Here is a 16440-nt window from a genome sequence, read left to right on the forward strand (position 1 = left end):
ATTTCCACTTCTGTCCTTTCTGAGGTCGGTCGGTCTACATTTGCTTCCTTGGATCGGCACATGTTTGACTGTGAGGCAGACAGCAACCATGTGTTTGCTTTAATACATTCTGTATCACAATCATACAGCAAGATACGTTTCCATCATGTTGTGAGAACACTCGATGATGACATGAAGGAAGAGCGCATCAGGAAAAAATATTGCAAACTGGTCCTGTTTGCTCACCAGTGAGGCAACACCAGAGCAAGCTGAAATATAAGAGCGACCTCATCTCTACATGGTAGTCGCGTGAATTGTGCAGAATTGTGCATAAATATATATCGGTGTTTAGTTGTGGAAGATGTAGTCCTGTATATCTATTGATTTATGTTTTTATACTGGAAGAGTAAGTCGGGCTGGAAGCTCAAGAAATATGTATTTCTACTTTGTTTGGTGACTTGAGTACCGATACGTTTGTTTGAAAAGCAATGTTGTGGTGTTGCCTGGTCCAGTAGGCAACCTACCTGGTCCAGTAGGCCTACTTTTGGTTGCAATTTATGATGTTCATGCAAGTGCATTTTCAATGTATTTAAGTACAATTGGCATTACTTTTTCATTATGTCCATGTTTATATCATTGTTTGATATGGGATGAATTGCTTTGAGGTATGTGGAATAAGTTGTGGGTGTTATGTTCACTGCAAAATTGCCTGTGTAGAACAACTGATCAAACATGTATTAACTGTCCTGCATTGTTTTCAAAAACTCGTGAACTTTGGTCAACCATTAACCATGGAAAATTAAAGATTTGTGTTCACAGATAGTTCATAGAACAGTGGCAAGCAGATCTGATCTGATGGTATATCTGTGAACACAAATCTTTAATTTTCCATGGTTAATGGATAGTTGCCCTTTGTCTGATATGGCGAGTTCACCAACACTTCATGTAAATATTTAAACTGCAAAAGATGTGTTGCATGAGATGTCTATATCTCCGCTCCATTATTCATGTAACAATTACCATGTCCTGCTGAACGTTCCATTGCAACATGTAAGTCTTGTATGTTATGAATAGCAAAAACTTCCGAAACCCAAGAATTGTGTGGGTTAACTACATGACAGCGTTTCATGTCATTTATGTGACTGACTCACTGTTGATGTGTTGCTGACCCATGTCAGTGTAGAATAAACTCTGGTTATCATTATATCTGCGTGGTTTCTAACATCTCGGTAATAGAAACATACACATCTTAGTTACAATATAATGACTGAATTAAGTAACATCATATAACATGACAACAAATCAGATCTTTATATTGAGGAATATTATAGAACAAGCCAAAGAATGGCAAACGACGATGTACCTCAATTTTATAGATTTCTAGAAAGCTTTCGACTCCTTGCCCAGAGAAAGTCTGGGTCATAATGAAGAAATACAGCATACCTGGAAAATTAGTGAACCTTGTAAAAGCCCTTTACCAAGACTTTCAATGTGCGGTCGTCGACCAAGGTGAAACAACAGAATGGTTCAAGGTGAAGACAGGAGTTAAACAGGGGTGGAACATGTCAGGATTCTTATTCCTACGAGTGGGTGATTGGGTCATGAGAAGAACGAAAAAGAACACCGAGCGGTAATTTTGGGCACTTTTTTTTCAAACAAGCTCTAAACCATTGGATTCCCCAGGAAAAATGCGTCTAGAATCAACTTCAAACTTAATGAACACCATTTCCTTAAAGAACGGGATTCTGAGCCCGAATATCAGTTCAAATATTAGTATTCTATTAAAGCGCGGCGTTACGCGCGCTGCTTGCGAGCAAGGAGGAAGCGGACAAGCGGTAACTTATAAGCGTCTTTATTTCAGGAGCCCACTGTAACACTGGCGCGCTCCGGGCTGCGCACCCGGTGTATATCATGAGGCCACGCCTACCCCTCGGGCATGGCCACCGCCCACTTGGTGCGTGGAATGATGTCACCACGCCAGTGGGCTTTTGTGTCCGCCACACGCGCCCCCCCAAAATTCCCGCGCACCTGGAGGGACAGTTTGCGGGGCAGACGAATGACCCGGCCGAAGCGCCCCCTGGCGATCGGCGGCGTCCGGGGTGCAGGGATGCCAGGTGGGATGCCCCTGGCTGCCCCTGGGATGGGTGCAGGACCGGGGGGCGGCGTGGCGGTGGGGCTGGGCGGTGCCGGGGGTCCGCCCGCAGGGGGGCGGCCCTGACGTGGGGGTCAGGGCACTGGCGGTGGATGGTCCACGTCGAGGTGGGCCGGCTTGAGGCGGTCTACCGAAACGCGGTCAGGAGTACCGCCGATGTCCAGGGTGAAGTGCTTCGCCCCGGTCTCCAGCACGCGGAAAGGCCCGTCGTACGGGGGCCGCAGTGGTGTCCGGTGGGCATCGTGGCGGACGAAGACGTACTCCGCCGTGCGAAGCTCTGGGGCGACGTGCGTCGGTGGGTGCCCGTGGCATGCCGTTGGCACCGGGGCGAACCTCTGGGCGGTCTCTTGCAGAGCGGAGCGCTGCTGTGCCGCGGACCATGGTGCCGTGGAGTCGGGGAGGAACTCGCCCGGCACCCGCAGCGGTTGCCCGAAGACCAACTCCGCCGCGGATGCGCGCAGGTCCTCCTTGGGCGCCGTCCGGAGGCCCAGCAGGATCCAGGGGAGCCTGTCGACCCAGCCGCCGTCGCGGAGGGTGGCCCGGAGCGCGGCCTTCAATGAGCGGTGAAATCGCTCACACAGGCCGTTAGCCTGGGGGTGGTAGGCCGTGGTTCGGTGCAGCCGGACCCCGAGCCCCTGCGCAACCGCCCCCCAGAGCTCCGAGGTGAACTGGGGGCCGTGGTCGGACGAGATGTCTGAAGGGGTGCCGAACCGGGCGACCCAGGTGGCGATGAAAGCCTGCGCGACATCGGCCGCCGTTGTCGACGCCAAGGGCACGGCCTCCGGCCACCGGGTGGTGCGGGCCACCATGGTGAGGACGTAGGTGAAACCCCGCGAGGGGGGCAGAGGTCCCACCAGGTCCACATGGACGTGGTCAAACCGGCGTTCCGGCACCGTGAACGGGGCCAACGGGGCCTGGGTGTGCCGGTGCACCTTGGCGCGCTGGCACGCGAGGCACGTCCTGGCCCAGCCGCAGACGGCCTTCCGGAGGCCATGCCAGACGAACTTGTCGGCGATCAGCCTTTGGGAGGCCCTCGCGCCCGGGTGGGACAGGCCGTGGATGGCGTCAAACACCTGGCGCTGCCAGCCCGCGGGCACGATGGGGCGAGGACGCCCGAGGGAGACGTCGCACAAGAGGGCCGCGCCCACGCCGTCGAACGGCACCTCGGTGACGCGGAGGCCCGTGACGGCGGTCCGCAAGGCCTGGACGTCGGGGTCAGCGGCCTGGTCCGCTGCCATCCGGGCATAGTCGATGCCGAGGTGGACTGCGTGGGCGACGGCCCGGGAAAGGCAATCCGCCACCGGGTTGTCCTTCCCCGCGACGTGCTGGATGTCCGTCGTGTACTCGGACACGGCCGAGAGGTGACGCTGCTGCTGGGCCGACCACGGCTCGGTGACCTTGCCCATCGCGAAGATCAGCGGCTTGTGGTCGACGAAGGCAGTGAACGCACGGCCCTCGAGCAGATGGCGGAAGTGCCTGACCGCCAAGTGAAGCCCGAGCAACTCGCGGTCGAAGGTACTGTAACGGCGTTCGGGTGGGCGAAGCTGCCGGCTAAAGAACGCCAGCGGTTGCCAAGCTCCACGCACCCATTGCTCGTGCACCGCGCTCACCGCGTAGTCCGAGGCATCGGTGGTGAGGGCGATCGGTGCATCGGGCGCCGGGTGCGCCAGCATGGTGGCGTTAGCCAAGGCGAGCTTCGCGCCCGTGAACGCCGTGTCCATCTGCTCAGTCCAGATAACGTCGCCTTTGCCCGGCTTACCTCGGAGAGCTTCGTGCAGGGGGCGCAGGAGCTGGGCGATACGGGGCAGGAACCGATGGTAAAAGTTCACCATGCCCAGGAACTCCTGCAGCCTTCTGATCGTGCGGGGGCGCGGAAACCCCTTCACCGCCTCCACCTTGGCCGGCAGGGGGACGGCTCCGTGCCTGGTGACACGGTGCCCCAGAAAATCGATTATGGCGGCGCCGAACCGGCACTTTGCGGGGTTCACAATCAGGCCATGCTGGCCCAGGCGTTCGAAGAGCGTGCGGAGGTGGCGTAGGTGCTCTTCGCGGGACGCGCTGGCGACGAGGATATCGTCCAGGTAGACGTAGACAAAATCCAAGTCGCGCAGGACGCTGTCCATCAGTCGCTGGAACGCCTGAGCCGCATTCTTCAGACCGAAGGGCATGCGCAGGAACTCGAAGAGTCCGAATGGCGTGATGACCACCGTCTTCGGGACGTCCTCCGGCCTGACGGGGACCTGATGGTAGCCGCGTATGACGTCCACCTTCGAGAAGAAGGACATGCCCGCCAAACGGGCGGAAAAGTCCTGAATGTGGGGGACGGGGTAGCGGTCGGGGGTCGTGGCATCATTGAGACGGCGATAGTCCCTGCACGGTCGCCATCCCCCGCCGGGCTTCGGCACGATGTGCAGCGGAGACGCCCAAGCGCTCTCTGAGTGCCGAACGATGCCGAGTCGCTCCAGTGTAGCGAACCCCGCTTTTGCCACCGCCAGCTTCGTCGGCTCGAGGCGGCGTGCCCGGGCGTAGACCGGTGGCCCGACGGTGGGGATGTGATGGGCCACCCCGTGCTTGACGGCCCCCGCCGAGAAGGTGGGCCGCGTGAGGGCCGGGAAGCCGGCGAGGAGGCGGGTGAATGCGTCCGCTGCCGGAAGCGTACAGACCAACGTGGCCGGAACCGAACCGTTCGGCAAGCCGCTTGGCAAGCCGCTCGTTGAGCTGCTCGCCGAGCTGGGCAACGCACAAGTGAGCGAGCTGAACGTCTCGGCCTGGACAAGACGTCTGCGCTTGACGTCGACCTGTAGCCCATTAGCGCACAGGAAGTCCGCGCCAAGCAGTGCCATGGGCACGTCGGCGGTGATGAACGTCCATCGGAAAACCTGCCCTCCGAACCGCAGAGAGAGGCAGCGTTTTCCGTACGTACGGATGGGCGTCCCGTTCGCGGCAAGCAGCGCGGGGCCCCCACCTGCGGCGTGCTTGTCTGACGTGCCGGCGGGAACGACACTCACCTGCGCTCCCGTGTCGCACAGGTAACGGCGCCCGGAGAAGGTGTCCGTTATGAACAGCAGGCTGCTCGAACGGCCGGCGCTCATCGCCACTATTGAGCGCCGGCCCGGGCGTTTCCCGACCTGTTGAAGGAGCATGGCGGATGACACTGCCGAGCTTCGTGGTCGAACTTGGCGTGGAACCAGCACCAGGTGGTGGAGCTGGAGGAGCGCGGCTGGCTCCGCCAGGCCGGTGGAGTTGGCGGGTTTTCCCGCGGTGGTGGTTTTCGCCGCGGCGGTGGGCGGGGCGTGGCGGCGGTCACGAGGTGCGTATCAGCATGCTGCGTATGCTGTATAAGCTGATGCTGTGGATCAGCAGCATCAGCAGCATTAGCAGCATCAGCAGCATTAGCAGCATCAGCCACGAGGGCCGTGACGGCCACGCCGACTCTCGCCCGCGTGTCCGAAGCGGCGAAGTACTTGTCCGCCTCGGCCGCCAATGCTCGGGGTTCCGTTAGCCCGGTCCCGGCCAACGCGAGGCGAACCTGCGCTGGAAGTTGGCGACGGAAAAGCGCCCGGAATAGAGAACCGGGGGCTTCGTCGCCCAACAGTGACAGCATATGGTCCATTCGGACCGACGGGCGCGTGTCACCGAGCTCGGGGAGATCCAGGAGGCGGTCGGCCCGTGCGTCGTCCGTGAGGCCGAACGTGGCTAGGAGTAGCCGCTTGAGTGCCTCGTACTTGTGGCCGTCCGGTGGGTGGCGAAGGACGGATACAACTCGAGCGGCCGTGCCGGGCCCAAGGGAGGCGACGACGTGGCAATAGCGCGTGTCATCGCCGGTGAGGCGCCGAAGCTGAAATTGGGCTTTGGCCTGGACGAACCAGACTTCGGCCTGAGCCTCCCAAAATTCGGGAAGTTTGATGAAGTTGGCCATGGCAATGGCGTCGCGTGTGGAAGGATCGCTCCGGCAGATCCAACGTCGAGGGTCACCAGTAAAGCGCGGCGTTACGCGCGCTGCTTGCGAGCAAGGAGGAAGCGGACAAGCGATAACTTATAAGCATCTTTATTTCAGGAGCCCACTGTAACACTGGCGCGCTCCGGGCTGCGCGCCCGGTGTATATCATGAGGCCACGCCTACCCCTTGGGCGTGGCCACCGCCCACTTGGTGCGCGGAATGATGTCACCACGCCAGTGGGCTTTTGTGTCCGCCACACTATATTAATTAAATAGTCGGCGGTCCTAAAATTCGCTCCAGCTGCATCATCAGTGCGCCACGCCTTTGCTTTGACAGGCTTTGTTTACAAAACAATCGGCTTCCCAATATGGCCGCCAGACTATTTCCGGTGGCTTCACGGCGGCTAATGCTGCGAGGTGGCCAATTGGCTCTCTAGGTTTATGACAAACCTCCGTGATGTGAAGATGATATTGATCTTTCAACTTTCTGCAATGAATCTTTCATCCGATGCATGATCCTGCAAAATAATCTTTAGGACGGCTTATATTATTGAATTGTTAATAAATAGTTATAATATGATTCTCTCTTTGTGAAAAAGGAGTTTTATAAAAGAATTACAATAAGCGATCGATGTTTGTAATTCTTCTTGATTGCTCTTCTCACGAATGATGTTAAACAGATTTGAGAGAGGAAAAACGATTTCTTGTGCGAATAAACGAAATTAAATTAATTTTATATGTTTGAGCAAACAGCGCATCCGCACAATACACCGCCCTATATGTTCTGTTTGATAAATAACTATAATATGGTTCTCTCTTTGTAAAAAAAAAAAGTTTTATAATGGAATTACGATAAACGAGCGATGTTTGTAATTGTGCTTGATTGCTCTTTTCACGAATGATGTCAAACAGATTTGAGAGAGGAAATACGGGTTTACAATGTTACGATTATATTTACTATATTATTAGTATTAACGCTCTTATTATTATTATTATTATTATTATTACTAAAACAATACGACTGTATGAGTTTATTCCATGTTTAAAGTCAACAATGAACCAACCATACACCGCTTCCCTCGAGAAACTTTTGCAATAACAACAAAGGGTTTGCACTGTTACGATTATATTTACGATATTATCAGTATTATAATAGAGCAAACGTATATGGTTCGCTATGTATGTATGTTTATATGCGCTCTGCGTGCCTCACCACACGTCGTTTCAGAATCAGAGGGGTAGGCAACTTTGACCATTTCGGTGTCTTTTGGGTCTTAATGGTGTTTTGGGTCTTCAGGGCCATTTGGGTCTTCAGGGTCTTTTGGATCCGATGGGCCTTTAAGGGTATTTTTGGTCTTTGAGGTGTTTTTGGGTATTCTGGGTGTTTTGGGTATTCGGGGTGTTTTGGGTCTTCGGGGTGTTTTGGGTCTTCGGGGTGTTTTGGGTCTTCGGGGTGTTTTGGGTCTTCGGGGTGTTTTGGGGCTTCGGAGTGTTTAGGTCTTCGGGGTATTTTGGGTCTTTGGGGTGTTTTGGGTCTTTGGGCGTCTTCAGGGTATGTTGGGTCTTTGGGGGTCTTGGTGGTCTGAAGGGTCTTGGGGGATTTAAAGGGTCGTCAAAGGTCTGAGGGGTCACAGCAGTCTTAACGCCATTAAGAGGGTTAATTAAGAGGATGGGTATTTTCTTTGAAGAAGAAGAAGACGTTATCGTCGCATGTAAACACACATACATACATACATACATACATACATACATACATACATACATACATACATACACACAGCGAACCATATACGTTTGTTCTATTATAATAAGATATAATAAGATTAACGCCATGATTAACGCCATTATTATTATTATTAATCTTCCACTTCTTCTTCTTATTATTATTATTATTATTATTTTGGGGATACTGAATCGAGGCTCGTGAAAGCGTGAACATTAACTTCACAAACAAATCAACCAGACAAACAAAATATATAAAAAGAGGGAGCGGAAGACAAGATGGGGAGAGAAGGGGAAGCACACAAACACAACATTTGAGAGCAGGGACATCGGGAGATGTGTTGGAGGGAGAGGGCTTGGGGGGCGGAGGCGTGGGAATTTTGGGAGAAGTATAAAACACAAGGACACCAAGGACTTCCAGGAAAGAAGTTGGTATTTCAAAAAAGTGAATTTGGGGTGAAATTCGCGGGGGTAGAAAAGATCACGGTTTTGGATGGGGGAAGATAAGGACACACAGAATTATTATTACTACAACAATACGACTATGAGTTTATTCCATGTTTCAAGACAACAATGAATCAACCACACACCGCTTCCCTCTAGAAACTTTGCAATAACAACAAAGGGTTTGCAGTGTTACGATTATTACCCTGCGCTCGTGAAGCGAAAGGCAGGATTAAGCATTCGGGGGACGTATGTACGTACGTACGTGCATACGTACGTGCGTGTCTGCATTTTTAAAATTCATTTTCTCGGCAACCGTTGGTCCGATTGTCATGAAATTTTCACCATAGGAGGGCCTCCTCCTGTGGAATATTTTAGTGAATATTATGACGTCACAGGTCACGTGGTATGGACGCCATCTTTGGAAAAACAAAAACTTTGTACCTTTATAATCTCAAAAACCGCAGCACAGAAATATTTGAAACAGGTCTCATTACGAAGAACTCTTCATGCGGAATAACATATGTGAATGCTGACATCATAGGTCCCGCCGTTATGACGTCATAATTTGACAAGTAAAAAACTATCCATCAGGATGAAATTTCTTGTGCATCTTCTCGATATAAATTGATGCACAAATAAAACGATAATGATGTCGTAGGTCACGTGGTTCGGACGCCATATTGTTTTGAGTGAAAAGCCTGAAAATCCACTAAAATCCAATTTTCTCCCAAACGACTGAATAGATCGAGGCCAAACTTTGCAGGCAGAATCGCATACCCATGACGAACAAAAAAGTCAGCGAGCATGACGTGATGCATCACATCGTTTCGGAGTTATGACGTTTTTAAGCATAAACTTTTAAAACCAAGCTCCTCCCTCATTTTCGATCCTATTGAGGGGAAACTTCACAGATGGGTTCAGCATATCATTCTACTAAAATGACTTTTTGGAATTCTCGATAGGTCATGTGGTTTGGCAGATATAAATAATTAAACGAAAATATTTATAAAAATTATAACTCTTGAACCGCTTCATTGACCGACATGAGACGAAATGTTATAGTAGAGGTGATGAAGTGTAACATGTGTGAAAAATTTCAATATGATCGGATGTGGGGTAGACAGACCTTTGATTGTAGGAGTGATGGTCGTTGGAGTTATTTTGGAAGTAATAATGGTAGTTCTGATGGGAATGGGCATGATAGTGGTGGTGGGAATGGTCGTTGTCGTTCAGGAGAATTTCAATTATATTTATTGTCATGTTGATAAGTTTGCAGGTATTCCACGTGATCACATTGCGTTATCACAATACAGAACAATTTTGGTTTTTTGCATACAAGATCGAGGCTCGTGTAAGAGCTAACATTCATGAAAAACAAAAACAAAAAACAATCGGACACAAGACGAAATAAAGGGAGCAGGAGACAAGATGGGGAGAGGGGGGGAAGCACACAAGTACAACATTTGAGAGCAGGGACATCGGGAGATCTGTTGGAGGCAGAGAGCTTGGGGGGATAAGGCATGGGAAGGGGGTGGGGGGTGGGAGAGGTAAACAAAAAACCACACGGACACTGCTGGGACTTCCAGGAAAGAAGTCGGTATTTCAGAAAAGTGGATCTGGGGTGAATTTACAGGGGTGGAAAAGATCAAGGTTTTGGATGGGGGAAGATAAGAGATGGTGGTGAACAGCTGTTTTAAAGACCTGGAGTGATGAGTGGGATTGAAGAGAGTGAGGGAGTTTGTTCCAGAGGCGGGAGAAAAGAGGAATGAAAGATTGAAGTTGAGCAGAGAGTCTTGATTTTGGCAGTTTCACCAGAAGAGGGTTGCAGGCAGATCTTGTGCGACCTGTCAGAGTGCTTGGGGGACAGAGCACAGACAGGGCTGGGGGTGGGGGGGCTAGGCCAGAGAGGAGTCGGTAGAAGACAGAAATGCCACCAACCTGCCTGCTGTGAGTGAGTGAAAGGCCCTCACAATCGACTTTATTGAGGGAGATTCCAATGATTCTGAAAGCTTTGGTTTCAACAGCGTGAGGCCGAGCGAGGTGTGATGCAGGAGCACCAGCCCAGAGGGGAGAGCAGTATTCCATTGAGCTGTGGATGAAAGCCTTGTATGTGGTGAGGAGGTAAGGTGTGCCAAGGAAGGACACAGTCGGCGACTGGATTTGGAGGCCAGCTTGGAAATGTGTTTTTCCCTGGAAAGATCATGGCGGATTGTGAGACCCAAGAGATTGAGTGACAGAACTTCTTGGAGAGGATTGTTGAGAAAGTAGACGGGAGTGGGGATTGTAAAATCTACCTTCAGGAAAGGTACATGCAGACAAAAGGGCCCAAGTTGGTAGTTTTTCAGATTGGTTAAACCATGCACATTTATCTTCCCGGGAAGCTGCGAGGAACATTCTTTTGGCTTTTCTGATTTCATTCACAAAGTATCTTGACCACTCTGTGAACTGTCATCCATGTGAAACACTGCTTGAGGTAGTCCTTCATAATGGGGCGTGGCCACAGTTCATTGTGATGCCAGGGCGGTTGTCATGGTGACAATGAGTGACAACAATAGAGAAAGAGATGCATCGTTGAAACTCCAGGTGGTTGGTTGGCTTGTACCGGAGATGGCATACTTTCTCATGGCGGTCTTGCTGATCCTCGGTAGGAGAACATCCAAAGCACCCGAGCAGGTAAGCGAGGAATGTTTTAGATAGCAAGGTACTCAAAATGGGTCCACAATTCAATTTCTTTGTTTGTTTCTAGATTGTTTTCTCATTTTAGTGCGTTCATTGGAAAACTACCAAGTGGTGAACTCCTTGTTAAATTTATCTTGTTTTGAGAGGGAATTTGCTTTGCACAAAACGTCGCACAAAGGTGTAGGTGTGGACGCAGCAAGTTTGATCCAAATATAAAACGTTTTATATATATATATAAACGTTTATAAACCAAATATAAAATACAAAAAAATACAATATACAATGGTCTGTAACCTTTAACCCTTTATCAATTTTCTCATCACAAATATGACAAACAACCTTGGGTTGTCTAAACTTTTTTTTCTCTAATTTTGTTAAGGACATTGGTGTATTGGTTTCTCTCATTATCTTGGTTAATCGAACACAGTCTTTCTCCAGTCGTTTTACAAACTCATGAGGCATCTTCTCCTCTATGAAGTTCTAACTTGTTGTATTTATCACCTACGGATGATTTTATATAATAAAAGAAACCACAAGGAGTATGTTTTTGATATTTGTTTGTGTAAGGCCCTTTAGGGTCTGGAGAAGCAGCATCCATCTTTTCAAGGATACTTTCAAAGTCAGCATATATTACAAATGGATGTTTTATGGATTTGTTTAAATCTTTGACTGGTATACCCGATCCTGCTTTTGGCATATTGATGACAGTTGATTTATGATTACTACAATATTTTGAATGTTGATCTAATCGTTCTTTTGTTTGAAAGAAGTTGAGGCATCGCTTACATGGATATGTTTTACATTTTTTATTGACTACTTGGGAGGTGATTCATCTTGATAAATTTTTGATGGAAGCATAATGTGATTTTTCTTTCGAAGCAAAGCAGAGAAGGTCAATGTGTGTTTCATTATTTATATTATCAGAAATTTTTAATATCTGAACTTTGTTTGTATCCGTTAATCCATATACATTAATAGATAAGATTATTCATCTTTTCAAATTTAGAAATATCGATTAAAGACATTGTAAATTTGAAATCTTTAACATATAGCGTATTCTCATATTTCTTATAATGAGATACTCTTTCTTGGTTCTTATTTTGAGGATGAAGGTGAGTGAGAACAGACCATAGGAAACATTTATTATCTTTGTTTTGAATATTAACAACTGCTCTTTTAAGTTTAATTTCTCTTGGTAAATCAATATAAAAAGAGGCATGAAGAGGGTCTGATTTGAGAATGTGTATATCTAGGAAAATGATTTTACTAATACTATATCCGCTACCCACCACAGTATTATCTACATCCTGCTCCTGTTTTATAAGTTCACCATAAACACCCGATGATAAGAAATCTTGGAATGATGTGATAAAGTGAGGGACTGTTCTCATATAAGGAGTTTCTTCAAAACCGTCTTTTACCATACCCATTTTTACCCCCATATAAAACTTTAAAGTATTCATCTCAGTCAACGTATCTTTTATAAGTGTTTCAACAGCAGGTTTAACCATCTCAATCGCATCAGCTATTGATTTTGGTCCAGGAGTTCCAAACTCAAAAACGCAAAGCTTAATATGTCCCTTAAATGCTCCATCACAGTTTTTAATCGAGTATCTAACTGACTCTTCATTCTTCTTGTGTTTGTGTGATCGAAGGTGAGATTTAAAGCCTCCCTTTTTAATGTCCTCAGAGCAGACATCACAGTGTTTAACATCAGACACAGGAGGCAGTTCTCCCGCATTTCGTCGATGCTTTTTTGTTGTAAGGTGTTTGTTATAACATACCTTTGAGACATCCTGAGAGCAGACATCACAGTGTTTAACATTAGATTCTGGCGGTAGTTCTCCCGCATTTCGTCGATGCTTTTTTGTTGTAAGGTGTTTGTTATAACATACCTTTGAGACATCCTGAGAGCAGACATCACAGTGTTTAACATTAGATTCTGGCGGTAGTTCTCCCGCATTTCGTCGATGCTTTTTTGTTGTAAGGTGTTTGTTATAACATACCTTTGAGACATCCTGAGAGCAGACATCACAGTGTTTAACATTAGATTCTGGCGGTAGTTCTCCCGCATTTCGTCGATGCTTTTTTGTTGTAAGGTGTTTGTTATAACATACCTTTGAGACATCCTGAGAGCAGACATCACAGTGTTTAACATTAGATTCTGGCGGTAGTTCTCCCGCATTTCGTCGATGCTTTTTTGTTGTAAGGTGTTTGTTATAACATACCTTTGAGACATCCTGAGAGCAGACATCACAGTGTTTAACATTAGATTCTGGCGGTAGTTCTCCCGCATTTCGTCGATGCTTTTTTGTTGTAAGGTGTTTGTTATAACATACCTTTGAGACATCCTGAGAGCAGACATCACAGTGTTTAACATTAGATTCTGGCGGTAGTTCTCCCGCATTTCGTCGATGCTTTTTTGTTGTAAGGTGTTTGTTATAACATACCTTTGAGACATCCTGAGAGCAGACATCACAGTGTTTAACATTAGATTCTGGCGGTAGTTCTCCCGCATTTCGTCGATGCTTTTTTGTTGTAAGGTGTTTGTTATAACATACCTTTGAGACATCCTGAGAGCAGACATCACAGTGTTTAACATTAGATTCTGGCGGTAGTTCTCTCGCATTTCGTCTATGCCTTTTTGTTTTTAGATGACATGTCAAAGCACGCTTATGATATTCACGATTACAAACGTCGCAATACATTGTATTCACCATATTTATATCGTAAAAAACTTGATGAAAATCTCGTGGTAATTTATAGATATTTTTTCCCTTAAACTAAAAATGTCGGGGTAATTTATAGATATTTCTCCCCTTAAAATGAAATAGTATCAATGATTTCAAGCACTTAAGAATGGTCTCTTTTATAAGTAATTCTGTGCTTAAAATAAAAATCAGTTCTTGGCACAGATCCAAATTAGTATGGCTTCTTGGAGGAGACTGTTTCAGGTTTTAGACCTTATTTTTCAATTTTTATTTTGGAGGAGACTGTTTAACCCTCAAACTTTTTTACTCATTAAATACAATGTTTCAAAACACAAAAGACAAATTTCAATCAATTTCCTCATTTAAAAAGGATACTGAAATATATTGCACTGATGCAAAATATGAACAAAGATGATTACAATAACTTTTGGATTAAACCCATTATGAAAGATTATATGAGCTACTCAATCCCTTTTAAAGGAAGAGCATTCTCTGTCTTTGGGAGGCCATCAATTAAAGTAGTTATAACAAAAGTTTCACCATTGTTTATGGAGATCTATAACAAACTAGAGGAGGTAATGAAAGATGTAAAAGTATCAAAAAACAAAACTCTTTTTACTGAAGTTATTGAAAAGGAGGATAAAACTATAAGCTCTAAACACGGTGAAATTTCTATATTCTTTAATAAGCCGAAAGATGTTAATCTTGATGAAATGAAAGATGTTAATATAACAGGAGAAATGTCATTTCGCTCAATAGTAGTTAGGAACCATTTTAAAATTACCTTTAATATTAGAGATATAGTAGTTGAATCTGTTAATGAAAAAAAGTATATGGATATAGATGGTAATGTTTTTTTCTGCGAATTAAATACGAGTCATTATTCAAGTGAAGACTTTGGGGAGTATGATAGTGATGATAGTACCTCTATTGGAACAGAAGACAGTTAGGATAGTGAGAGTTTGTGTTCTAATGATAGCTATGAAAGTAGTTTTATAGATGATGAAGATGAAGATACCGATGAAGATGATACTACTAACTACTTACTAACTAACTAACTAACTACTACTACTACTACTACTACTATTTATACTGATGATTTTTAGTTTAAGTAATCTTTTACTCTATAAATATGATAAATCCAAACGACATACCAGATCTTGAATTTCCTGATTCTCCATTTGATAAATTGGAGAATTGCCCAGCTTGTGATAGAGTGGGATTAAATCATAGACTCCTTTAGAGAAGGACTGGAACGTCACGACCTCGGGGTTTGTAACTTGAGTCTGAGTTCCCATTTTCTATCTCGTTTTCTATGAATGCCTCGTTTTCTATGCAAATACCACAGCACTTTACTATTAGATGGATTGGAATGAAATTGACATATGACATGTAATTTATGTAATAAAATAATAAATAAATAAATAAAATATAATAGTCTGTATTATAACAGATTAGTTTCCCTCGAAAAAATGATTTGAATATACATTATTTTTTTCCATTTGGCAACTTTATTTTTAAACAATTTTGTTTTTAATTTTTTTGATTTGTGTATTAATTATTATTTATTTTAAAATTAATTGTGATATTTCACATTTAATATCGGAAATCAGCAAAATAATATGTTTCTCTTCTCTTTCAGAAACTGTCCAGCTGGTGATCTCACAGGATCTTTGTTTTGTTTCCTGCTTTCATGACAAGATGCCACGTCGTTGCAGCTGCTTTGGCTGTACAGGAAACTATGATGGGACGCCTTATGTAAAGGTCCTATCCTTCCCAAAAGATCCTGAGGAGAGGGAGAGATGGATATTGGCAATGCCGAATGAGAAAGAAAGCTTGAGGCGCTTGAAGGAGATATATATTTGAGAGACACATTTCAATTGTAAATGGGTGTCAGTTAAGGGTGGCAAGCGACCCAAAGAACCCCCATCAATATTTCCTGGATTACCGAAATCAGTTTTGAAGCAGGTTACTTCAGCCCCACGCCCAACATCATCTTCTACATCAGAATCAAGAACTAAGAAGGTGCATGCAGCTGCTGAGGCTGCAGACAAGATCCAAGATTTCGACCACTTCTGCACCAAAATCAGCTCCTATTTTCCTGGCTTTAACATCATAAAAGACCAGAAAAACCTGTACCTATCAATAACTGACGCTACTGGACAAACTATCAGGCAGTTCTTTCATTTCCAACAAGTCAGCTCACCTTTTGGATTCCTATTCTTGAATAGAGTTGAGAAAGATGGCATTGAGGTGCCCAAGCGACTTTTTCCTTTGCAAAAGAACAGCTTGCTCTCAAAACGGTCCCAGATTAGATCCATAACTGACCAGGTAAACACCTATGAGTACACAAGCCAGGAAATTCTTCAGCACGTAATAAGCCAGCTCTGCAAGATGACTGAGGCACACGAGCTTCCTCATTTAACCTTCCTTCTGTCGCAGCTGCGGCATGTGTTCATACCTCCTGATGGTCGCCGATTTGATACCGATACTATGATTTTCGCAATGCAGCTTCACAACATATCACCCAGTGCATACAAAATGATTCGTCGATCCGGCTTAATCATTCTACCATCAACAAAAAAGGTAAAACAGGTGCTTTCTAGTAGTCTGCAGGACTCCAACCTCAAAACGTTGTTCGACCAGCTTAAGCCGCAGCAGCGTTTGGTCAATTTAATGTTTGACGAGGTAAAGCTGGTCGAGACATTGCGATTTTCTGGAGGGCATGTTCTAGGATACGCTCAAAATGCTGCAGCGGGGGGTGACCATGAAATGCTTGCTTCACATGCTATGGTTGTTGAAGTTGCCTGC

The sequence above is a fragment of the Myxine glutinosa genome, chromosome 5, assembly GCF_964187855.1.
Source record: "Myxine glutinosa chromosome 5, kmMyxGlut1.1, whole genome shotgun sequence".
Lineage (NCBI taxonomy): Eukaryota > Metazoa > Chordata > Myxini > Myxiniformes > Myxinidae > Myxine > Myxine glutinosa.